Source organism: Lactuca sativa, chromosome 1 (assembly GCF_002870075.4).
Source record: "Lactuca sativa cultivar Salinas chromosome 1, Lsat_Salinas_v11, whole genome shotgun sequence".
NCBI classification, from domain to species: Eukaryota; Viridiplantae; Streptophyta; class Magnoliopsida; order Asterales; family Asteraceae; genus Lactuca; species Lactuca sativa.
Window position 1 is genome coordinate 49,762,458 of NC_056623.2, and position 12,971 is coordinate 49,775,428.

A 12,971-nucleotide genomic window follows, 5' to 3' on the forward strand; every position below is an offset into this window, starting at 1 on the left:
AGAGGCTGAGATAGCTAAGATGAGTCATGTACCATATGCTTCCACTGTGGGCTCAATCATATATGCTATGACTTGTACTTGCCCTGATGCGGCCTTTTCTTTGAGCATGGTCAGTAGATATCAAGGGAACCCTAGCAAGGCTTACTGGATTGTGGTAAAGAACATTCTCAAGTATCTGCGAAGGACTAAAGACTGGCTCCTTACCCTTGGTGGCAGTGATGACTTGAGAGTGGTAGGATTTAGCGATGCTAGCTTTCAGACTGATAGGGATAATTTCTGCTCTCAGTCAGGTTGGGTCTTTATCCTAAATGGAGGAGCAATTACTTGGAAAAGTTCCAAGCAGGAGACAGTAGCTGATTCAACTTGCGAATCAGAGTATATAGCAGAAAGCGAGGCAACAAAGGTGGCGATATGGCTAAAGAACTTCATTGGAGACCTTGGAGTTGTACCAGCTATAAAAGAGCCAATGGAGGTTTTCTGTGACAGTGAAATTTGCGGTTGCCTTAGCTAAGGAACCAAGGGATCACGGGAGATCCAAACACATTGACAGAAAATACCATTTCATTAGACATCAAATAGAAGAAGGACTCCTCATGGAAAAGAGGGTATCATTAGATGAGAACCCAACAGATCCCCTCATGAAGGGACTGAGTAGGGTTAAGCATTTACAGCATGTGAGGCACATCAGGATGAAGGATGATATTAGTTTTAATAATTAGATAGCTTTAAAACTTGTAAAATGTAATTGACATTTGATGATTAAATAAAAGTTGTTTATTTATGAGTAAAGTGTTACTATCTTATGTTAATCGTTTACTATTGTTTCAATTTTGCATGTTTTAACTTCCAGGATAATTATATTATTCAAACTCTCCATAGTCAGTCATACTATGGAAGTAGGTATTGAATTAAGAATGTCATGAATTGGGTTTGTAGAGTGTCTAAGGTGTATTAGACATAGCAATGGTTGCTGCAACATTCATGAGTGCTAATAAGTTCTGAGTATTGGAGTCAACCCACGCTCACTTGTATCACTTCATGGAGTTTATCTCGAGTGATCGTGAGACGGTAATATCATATAAATCTTCAAACCTAGAGATATGATTTGTTGACTATGAGTTGATTATACATTGATTGTATGAAAACGCATTGGTAACTCGATGTTATAAAAAGTGCTTTTGTGCACATTTCAATAAGTAGTCAGTACAAGCATATGAGTCGAAGTTTATCTGTTCCTTCTAGGATTAGAAGCGATATCTGGGCCCCTCGATGATTTTGTTTTGACCTATGTACCGGGCCCGGTCAGAACCTAATTGATGTGTTCAGTTTAGTTCTATGTCAAACGAATCAGAGATCGAGAAACAAATGCTGGACAAAAAGTAAGATCATGTTCCATGTATTTGTGTGGCTAATATCTTGAGAGCAGAGGATTATATGATCACTTATCTTAAATGGCGTATCATCATCATCTCAGTTCCGAGAGACTTTGAAAGAGCTACGATTGCTAGTCGGATTCCGAAGTCATATATGCAGCTATAGTTATTAGACTTATCCAAGTGGGAGACTTTTGGATATAGTGTCTAAGTCCATAACTTTATTTGGTATGTACTTGACCTGACCCAGCATGGTCCATTTGGGTTACATGGCATTGCACTACTTGGATAGACCGAAATGAGAGAAAGGACACTTACAGTTATTAATATATTATAAGAACTAATATATTAATAATATTATTTAATTAGTATTGATCAAAGAATTAATCTAGAATTAATTAAGTGATCAAAAAGAGACTAATTAAATATATGGGGTTGATTGTTTAAATAATCTATTATGGTATAGTGGGCTAATGATCCATGGTTTGTATGGATTGGGTTAAAACCCATAAAGTGCGCCATGAATAGTCCATGGAGGTTACAAAGCCATGGATCATGGAATATGGAAAGCCATGACAATTAGGGTTTACATGGTGTAACCCTACTTGTGTCACAACTATATAAAGAGTCCCATGCAAGAAAAATCGGCACTACTACAAGAAAGGAAGAGGGCTAACTGATTTTAGAGTATAATGAACTTCTCTCAAGGTTATTCCAAGAATTGTGGTGTTGTGTGAAGCATTTGAGGCATCACATTTAGGGTGCTAGGCTCACAAAGTCATCAAGGAATCCAAGCTACTAAAAGGTATGTTATTGTACTTGAGTTTTGTATTATAAGTTCCCCATAACATGCTAGATAGGAAGTAAACCTTGGAAAATCAAATTTTCATGTATTTAGAGAAAACATAGATCCAAGGTTTCTAGGGTTGCATGTACACCATAGGAGTGTTAGAATGCTCAAAACCCAACACTTTCATCTTTCATCATCTATGTCATTTTATATCTACCCATCTTTACCCATCATATTTATAGGTAATAAAATACATATACAATTTAAAATTGAGTAAAATATGCATAAATCGTTCATCTAGCATAGATATCAGGAACACAGATAATAGGCACATATATCATGTAATTATCTTAAATACTTTATATCTGTGTAAGAAGAAACTAACTATGCACTCGTATGATAAAATGGGTGACCGATGATCTGGGTAGAGCTTCGTTTAACACCTCAGATATTCCTTGACGTGACCTAAGTATAATTAATACAGAGATTTCGTTTAATGATCCTGGAGACTATGAATAGTCTAGATCCTCACTAATCCCAAGTTCTACATCAAGATCTATCAAATAACAATCAACCAAGCAGGATAGTTGGGGGGAAGGATCATTTCAGCATAATAGTTTTTCTAAAATCCAACAACCAAGCCAACATGATCATTCTAGACACATCTCCTGTAAATACATGAATCAGTATAACAACATGGAATTACTGATAAATCTTATTTATAGGCTCATAATGAAGACTTATGACTATAAATATAAGTTACACAGAAAAGACTAGAGTGTATCTTAACTCATAAAGGTTCTTCCTAATAGTAGTTAGGAAATTGAACTGGCAGAGCTTCTGCTCGCTAGCTGATACTTATTCTGGGATCGCAAGGCTTCGCCGAAGGCTAAAATTGTAACGCCTCGATTCTCGAATACCAATTTGTGGTTATAAATTCTCATGAATTCAAGATCTACTCGACAAGTTGGTTGCCTGACTCGTTAAGTAGCAGCGGGTTTGGGCCACGTGTTTAAGCGACCAACTCGCCGAGTCGGAAGAGTGAGTTGACGAGTTGGAGCTGGAGGGTGAAACCCTAATTTTCTGGGTTTGTCACCCTATTTAAGGGTCATTAGCCTCCCTTAGCTCCTTTGCAGCCACCTTAGAGTCCAGAAACCCTAATTCTTGTGTGTGCTCCATATTAGTGTATATTTCAAGCTTGGAAAGAAGACCTTGATGCAAGAAGCTTGAAGATCAAGAAGTTAGAGGCAAGAACATTTGTGGGTCTGAAGTCTATCTCAGCTAGCTTCATTTGAGGTATCAATTCATGATCTTGGCCTCATTCCTTTCTAGATCTCTTTGGATGAATTAGGGCTTCTTGGCTTGTTTATGAAGCTATTCTTGTGTATGAGCTCAGATCTGAAGTTGTAACTTCAGATCTGAACTCTCCTTGATTTGTAAGTCCATAAAGCTATCAACATTGGCAATTATGAACCCCTCCTTAAGTGTAAAACCCCATTTCAAGCTTGGTTTTGGAATTTTGGGTCATTAGAGCCTTGCATGCACGTAATGTTTACAACTTAACGTGATAAGCATACCTTGGGAAGTTGGATCTGCAGTATGGAGCCTTAGCGTGGCTTAAAAAGCATCTGTATGGATGAAGGACTGAAGGGACTCGGAGAGTCGCAAGGTAGACTCGGCGAGTCATATGAAGATGGTCATGAACTCGACGGGTTGGATGAACAACTCGGCGAGTCCGATGAAGATTGCCTTGGGGTCGGCGAGTGGCATGGTGACTTGGCGAGTTGGCAAGTTATACAAGGAACTCAGCGAGTAGCTAAGGGTACTCGACATGTTGAGGTCAACATGGATTGTTGACCTTGATAGTTGACTTTGACTTTGACCAAGGGTTGACCGTTCTGACTTTTGAGGATAATTGGTAAGTGGGTACTTATGAATTGGATCTTTGATGGTTATAGGTGTTGGAGTTTGGGGCAGTGTTTCGGGAGCATGATTTCGTGGTTCTGTCCGGCATTGCAAGGTGAGTTATCCTCACTATATCAACAGGGTCTAAGGCACCAAGGCCGACCCTTTCTCGGATTGTCTACTTGTATTTGTTTGATATGCTTATTGATCTGTCAGATCGACATCTTGGTAATTAGGACGGTACTATGTTTAGTGACCTGGCTTAAGTCGGTATTAATAGTGTCATATTTATACACATATCTAGGCAATATTTTAATACATTTTAAGCTATCATTTAGTTAATTGCAAAGATATTTGGTACTTATAATGTTTAAATTAATTTTTTTCAGCCAAAAGTGGACATTCTTGAAGAAAATGATTGAAACCGACAAAAGCTGGATACTTGGAGGACTGGAGCTGAAAAAGATACAAAAAGGATGTTGCTAGACAGCTTGACCCCTCGTCAGTATTTTGACCATATCTCATGACTCGTAACTCCGATTGACGAGATTCAAAATGATCTGAAAAGTAGACAAAATTTCGGACGACTTTCGTTTTTGTACCAAATCCTAATTCCCAGTTCTCACGACATGATGATTAGTGGCGAATCTAGAACAAAATAGCACGTGATTCCTACTTAAGTGAAGGCGAAAAAACCAAAGAGTCAACTCTATGTATGACAGATTGGGTCGAGTCAAACCAACAAAAAAACAACCGGTTAGTGAAAACTCGAGTTCAACGTGACCAATAGAATAGTTAAAAACCGGTAAAATCAGTGTCTACTTAACACTAAAATCTAATTTTTGCAACAAAAAAAAACTACTTTGCACGACCGAGTCTCTTTTCTTTTTAAAAAGTTCATTTGCAACAATCATTTTATACGGCCAACAATATGAGAAGAGTTGTTTGCTTTTTTTAATTTTCTAATAACCATTCATAATTTATTTTTTACATCAAACAACTTCAACTCTCTTTTTTATCTCCGATGTTTCATAGATTTTCAAAGTATTAACCATTTGCTTTGAAATGTAAGTATCAGTTTTCCATTATTTTTTTATTTTTTTTTCTTATTTTGTCAAATATTGTTAGGTAGGTCCTAATTATTTTTAAGATAATTCATATTCTTTTTTCTATTCAAATGTTATATAAATTAAAAAATTAGGTGGGTCCTAGGACCCACCTTGCTTGTAAGTGGCTTCGCCTCTGGTGATGATTATAATCTCACGACGTGAGATTGATTCTTCAAGAAGATAGCTACGCGAAATGCAGTTTCCTTGCCGAACACGAATTCTACTGAGATCACAACGTGAGACCATATTTCTCACGACGTGAGACGCGATTTTTGGAAACTATAAATATCCCTTAGCATATCGACTTTGGGGAGGTTGGATCTGATTTCCTGGAGTTATAATCAAGTTTAGAAGTCAGAAAAGTGTGAAAAACACCTTTTGGAAGGAGAGATTGTTTGAAGATCGAGAATTTGAAGATTAAAAAACTACATTCGGTTTGCATTAATTTAATCATGTCGATTTATTATGAACTTGTGTGTTTACTTTCAGATATGGGTAGCTAAATTAGTAGACTTTCGTTTAGATAGATGAAACCTTGAATCTATGGCTTAGTTTATCAATTTATGGATTTTATAATTTGGTTTTCTGCATGTGTTTGATTATCATTACCTAGCATGTTAAAGTTTGTAACTTTGTTGCTTTAATTATGGTTCCGTGTAGCTTAGTGACCATTAAATTACATGAACTTGTTACCTAGTAATTTAGTGACTATTAAATTGCTAGAGCTAGGATCGACCAAATCTTAGATAAGTGATAAAAGTAACTAATTTAGCTGTGCTAGAGAACATAAATTATGACCATAATTGTGTTTGCTTAGATAAATCTTACATAGCCCATCTATAATTAATAACTAATTCAGTGTTTTGCTTATGTATGACCATACAAGGTAGTTCATGAATTGGTAAAATTATTAGTAAATTTGGACTTGAATTGCTAATTACATAATAATTGGTAGCCAACTTTAATAATCCATAATTAGTAACTAACTTTAGTGGAGAAGTGGATTCGAACTAAACGGAAGTATTTTTAGAATATTGATTAAAACTATCAGTTAATTGTTAAGTTTGTCTGAACTTGTAAAATCAGATAAAAACCAATTTAAATCTTTTCTTATTTTAGATTAATTTTAGTAGTTAGATTAAATAGTCAAAACCGTTCCTTGTGATCGACACCCGACTTACCCAAACTATTCTATAATTTGACTAGGTACACTGCCTAGGTGCAATTTAGTTAGTTAAGTTAGTTAGGCTATAAATTTAAAATTAGGTGTAGCTATATGCACGCATCAGGTATCCTGGTATATAGGATGAGGCTATGTTAGTGACCTGGTTTAGGTCGGTATCCTGGTATATAGGATGATGTTATGTTAGTAACCTGGTTTAGGTCGGTATCCTGGTGATATTGCCAAGTATATACACATTTCTAGGCAATATTTATTTACATTTTTACTAATATTTTGGTTATTTGAATAGAATAATGGTACTTATAAGGATAAATTGTTATTTGCAGCCAAAATAGAAGCATTCTCGAAGATAGGGACTGAAATTGACAAAACATGGAACTTTGGAGGCTTGAAGGGAAGAAGGATGAAAAACTCAACAAGAAACGTACTCACAACGTGAATAGTTCATGATTCACGACGTGAGCAGAGTATTCCAGAAGATATGCATCCGGGTGAAAGATTCCTTGTCGAATACGTAAAACTCGCATTCACGACGTGATTCCTTATGGTTCACGGCGTGAACTCGGTAAAATCAGATAGTATAAATTCTCTTGCTCATTACAACTTAGAAGACATTTGGCTGGAGAAAAGGGTTTCAGAAGACGAATTTTAGCAGAAGAAAAGTCTTGGAAGAAGGTTTTCAACACCAAAAGAGTAGAGGTTCATAATTAGTTTAATTGTTGATATTTGAACATGTCTTATGCTTTGATTTGTGTTTGTTTATTTGCTACTATGAGTAGCTGAATCTAGCAACTCTTGTTTAGCTACATGAAGCTTCTGACATATGGTTTAGCTGAATGACTATTGGATTTGTTAGTTGGTAATTTGCTTGTGTTCGATTTGTTACTACCTAGCATGTTAATATTTGTTTCTTTAGTTGCTTGAATTCATGTTATGTGTAGTCAATGATCATTAAACTGCATGAACTTGATAACCTAGTGATTTAGTGAAGACTAATTTGCTAGAGCTAGGATCGACCAAAATCTTAGATGGAAATTAAAGTAAATAAATTTAGCTGTGCTAGAGAACATAAATTCTAACCATAATTGTGTTTGCATAATAAATCTTACATAGCATACCCATAAGATCAACAACCGACTTACCCAACTATTCTATAATTCGACTAGGTACATTGCCTAGGTGCAGTTTAGTTAGTTAAGTTAGTTAGGTTATAAATTATAAAATTAGTGGGTACTTTTGTGCACATCAAGTTTTTTGGCGCCGTTGTCGGGGAACGACTAAGTTAATTATTGATTTATTTTGCTTTAAATTAATCGATCATTTTTTGTGGGGTTAAACCTGCAAAAAGATATTTTTCAGTTTCATTTTTTTTCTTTTTCTTTTTTCTACATTACAGAACTCACGACGTGAATCCTGTGATTCCTCGTTTTCTTAGTTTAGTTTGTCTTTCTTAGTTCAGTTTTACGTTTTTTTTTATCTTGTTTACTTTGCAGGAGTTCATGACCAAGGGCTCTAACACACCTTTGGTGCCACCTATTGAAGACCCAGAGTCCGCCTTCACAAAAAGAAAGATAAGAACGTGAAAGAAGATCAAACACCAAAGAGGACGCCCTTACAAGAACCCAAATCAGTGTTCTCAAAGAATTTGGGAAAGAAAACGGAAGAATCGAGTTCATCTTCAAAGGACGGGAACAAGGTTAAAGACTTAGATCAAATACCCATCCCGAACGAATCCGAAGCCGAGTTTGTGTCACACCCCGAAACCGAAGGCGGAAACGTTCCGGGGCGGAGAACGTCATGAATATCGCAACCAATGTACATAGTAAGCATAGTAAAACACAAAACATTACATTACATAGAATTATTACATTTGTTTGAAACCAAAGTGTTACAAGTGTCATACATATATATCATATGAACAAAAGTAAAGACGTGACTTCTATGCTCCGTCTTCGCCAAAAGGATCGTTGGGTACCTGTCTAATGTGGACCTGAGAATACAAGCAGTTTGAAAATTAGCATAAAGCTGGTGAGTTCATAAGAGGTTTGTTTTCTGAAAAATGTAGAAGTTTCCTTTGGTTTTCCAAAAAAGTTTGATATCCAAGAAAATCCCATATTTTCTTATAAGTAGAGTTTAGTTATCCGTTTGTTACACGATCCGGTTATGTAAAGTTTAGTTATCCTAGGAAAAACCCTTATTTTCCTAAAAGTAAAGTTTAGTTATCCATTAGTTACACGGTCTAGTTAAGAACAATTCAGTTATCCCAGGAAAAACCCTTATTTTCCTAAAAGTGTATAGTTGGTTATCGGTTTCTGAAAGTAATGTACAAGTGTCTACCATACTTTATGTGTTTGTGTGATGTTTCCTGAAAACCTATTTATCCTAGTAAAGTACATTAGTTTTAACACGTATATAAAACTAATAAGTAAATATAAAAGTATTCATAATCTAAATTGCGAGTTCCATAACCATACTATAGACTGGATAAAGCTCGAAATAGGGCCAGTATCTTTTTATGACTTTTGTCACCCTTAAACCTTTCGGTTCGACTGTAGCTAGCAGCCAGGTGTGGGGTTGTTAATCCCGTATAGATTTATACACTCAAGTCACGTTCTCCCTCCAAGAGATTCTGGTTACGGGGGTAGTCCTACACTCTCGTAAATAGGGGAAGTGTTACAAGGACGTGTCTCCAATATTAAGATTAATGAATTAAAAGACAATAAAACGGGAAATTATGATTAATTAGTCCTTCACTCTCGTAAATAGGGGGAGTATTATCAAGGACTTGTCTAAAGTTCTATGTTTAATGTTACTATTCCACCACTCTTGTAACTAGGGGGAGTGGTAAGATTCTAAGTTTAATGTTATTATTCCTTCACTCTCGTATCTACGGGGAGTGGCAAAGTTCTAAGTTTAATGTTATTATTCCTGCACTCTCGTATCTACAGGGAGTGGTAAAGTTCTAAGTTTAATGTTATTATTCCTTCACTCTCGTATCTACGGGGAGTGGTAAAGTTCTAAGTTTAATGTTATTATTCCTTCACTCTCGTATCTACGGGGAGTGGTAAAGTTCTAAGTTTAATGTTATTATTCCTTCACTCTCGTATCTACGGGGAGTTATATCAAGAACATTTTTAAAGTATTAAGATTCATGCTTTTAACAATAATTATATGGAAATTCATTTGTGAAATATAAAATATAACATTTTAAAACGAGTTTCACAAATAACATGACGGTTTACTCTGCAAGTTAAACGATTGGTTAATACAGTTTTCCGTGTTAAAAGCATAAGAAATATGAAATAGATCAAATGAAATCATAAGTTTGAGTACAAGATTTCCTTGTACTTTTGCTTGTATTCCCCCCCCCCCCTGAAAACATTGAAAAATGGTAGGGGTATGAACTCACCAGTAGAGAAGTGTATCGGTTTGGGATGCTAAGTGTCAGATCGGGGCTTGAACGCGCGAGGTTCCTATGTAATATGAAAAGATACACATTTGTATCTAGTTAGTCTTTGAACTAATAATTAGATAAGATTATACACTCCAAGATGCGAAAACACTTCAAAATAAGTGTTTGGAGTGACTCGGGTGACATCTAAGGACATATATGGCTTGGATATGGAGTTTACTCTTCAAGAGTAAACTCATAAGAGAGTTTACGGCCCTAATGACCCACTCCCCATGAGTTTACGGCCGTAAACTCATGGTGGGGTGTTCTAGGGTGCTAAATGGCCTTATATCACTTGGGAAAATTAGCTAGGATCAAATCCAGGGCATAGGAATGGATTAAACCAACATATGGACCATATAATGGAGTTTACGGTAGTAAACTAAGAGTTTATGGCCGTAAACTCCCCCACATACCTTCCTTTGATGTTTTGGTGGTCCAATGTCATTACAAGTGTTTCTAGTTAAATCTACAAGCCATGGAATGAGTTTAAGGCACCATTTGACCATGTTATAGGAGTTTACGGCCTAAGAACCCATTCTTGGGGATGTTTACGGTCGTAATCTCCTATGGGGGTAGTTTTAGCATGTTTAAGGCCCTTAACTTGATTGTGGTTGCTTCTAGACTTCATTCCAAGGCTTATGGTGTGTTTAAGTGGCATCTTAACACTTTAAAATTAGTTTACTCCCTATGAATAGGTGTTTACGGTCCAAGCATGTGCTTGGGCCGTAAACTCATGTTTATACCCTAAATGATGAGTTCAAGGTATAACGCCCGTGTTTCTGGGCTAGCCATTTTTAGCAATGTAATAGTCTAGGTGAACCTTTGTAACCCCAATTTGAAATAATAAAATGTATTATTTGTGAATTTGTGAATTATGTGTTTATTTGCTTAATTATGTGATATAATTAAATTAAGAATAAAATAAGCGTCAAAATTAAAGTGTGAGATAAGCCCGATATATTTGCATAAAGTTGTAGTGGTTAAAACAAGGATTCTGGAGATATAAGGAATGCCAAAATCCGAGTTATAACGAAGAAGTTATGACCTGTCGAAGTTTCGCGACAGAACCGGCACGACGTCGAGTGACGTAAAATATGAATTTAAGATAGAGCGATATTTAGCCTTAGCGATCTAAACGAAAGTCGTAGATTTCGTTAAACCGAGAGCGTGCATAAAAGGAACTCCCAAATCTGACTTCGTATGAGGAAGTTATGATTTTTCTAAGTTTCGACTTAGCGATATGCAGCCCGAATACTCGATTTGAGATCGAGCGATTTTTAGCCGAAACAATCTAAATGAGAATCGAAGATCTCGTTGTTAGTAGCAAAACGATGAAAAGTTAGGCGAGAATGGACGTCGGACGAAGAAGTTATGATTTTATAACGAAATTTTCTGTCCCGACCTCCTAAAAATAATTAATAAAAATAAAAGTCAAAATTAGCCGACGGAGCCCAAACGAAAGTTGTAGAACGTAGTCTCACCTTCGCGTGGATATAAAGAACGTCGAAAACGGAGCTCGTATGCGAAAGTTACGGAATTTAGAAGTTTGACGAGTCAAATTACGCCCAGCGTAATTTGAGTACGCCCCGCGTACTCAGACGGATGCAAGTTGCCTGACCAATACTCGAGTGCCACAGATCGACGCATGCAGCGACGTCAAAGTACGCCCCGCGTAACCAAGTTACGCCCCGCGTACTGAGTACGCCCTGCGTAATTTGAGATTATGCCCCGTGTAATCCCAGACCCTCAGCCTATAAATTGAACTCGAAATCAGCCATTTTCTCTTGTTCAAACTCTTCCCTCTCTCTAATTTTTGCCTCGATTTGCATGCCAATCATATCCCAAAGCCCCGGTACTATTCCCGAGCCCCGAAGCAAGATCCGAAGTCCCGAGGATCCCGAAGAGCGTTATTTCCGAGCCGAAGCCCTGCCCGTGAGGAGCCCGGTTTTTGTGAAGATCTTCCAGATCTACGAAGAGACACTACTTCTGCAAGCCATAGTGCTGCCTGATCGTCTTCTGATCAAGTGAGTGTATAGTCCCTTTTCAATACGCTATATTATACAAGTAATTTTTAAACGTATTTAAGAATACGGGATGTGAATGTGTAGTCATTTTCATTCCAACGCAATATTATGAAGTATTTAATATAAAATACGTGCAACGAGTAAATATTTTGTGGTTATATGTGTGAATGTATATTCACTCTCTTCTATCTCATAGATCTGATATATTCTCTATGAAATACGTGTTATGTGTGTATGCCTCATCTGTTATGTGGAATATGTATTGATTAAAGCATGCTATACAGGTTTTTAAACAATGTATAAAAATGTATATTTTTATCTACTAATATGTTGGGTAGAACATGGGTAGATAATTGGTGTGAAATAAACAGATGAGAGGCCTCGGTGTTATTGGTGTTATTCTAGTCATTCAGCAGAGTATGGATGACGACCACGGACTATTCTAGACTGTCCTGTGGAACACTAGCAGGCTCATTACCTGTAGGTGTTGTGAACGACGTGTTCACCGGTGTACTCTATCCCCCACATGGTTGCCTTTAGGATACTTATTGTTGAGGAAGCCCCTCTGCAGTAATGTCCGTCCTGATGAAAATCCTGAATTAGGTTCCTTATAATAGAAGTTATTTTAGGGACGTAAAGTGAGGATAACGGGAATGGGTAATCGGGTTTATTGTGGATTGTTGAAATTAAATATAATTATTGTGGGTTGAAAACCCTATATGCTCACCAGGCTCCCAAGCCTGACCCACTCAGTTTATTTGTATTACAGGAAGTGGCGCAAGAGCTTAAGATGGGTGAATCATCAAGTTGTTTTTGTTTACAAGTCTGTATATGTATATATTTGTTGAACGACTTGTAATGTTATCGTTTATGCTTTAGGATCTGTATCGGAACATGACATCCCGACTTTTGATTATGAAATGAAATCATATTTCTTTATGAAATGTTTTGATAAATATCTATTTTATCATGTTTTGTTTTTGGGAACAAATTCCGCATCTCTTTTAAAATTAAAAGGATTTACTCTGAAAATGTTTTAAAAAGCATAAATGAAATCGGTCTTTTCTGGCCGAGATTTTGGGGATGTCACAGTTGGTATCAGAGCATTTTTTTAAGCGAACTAGGAATTTGTA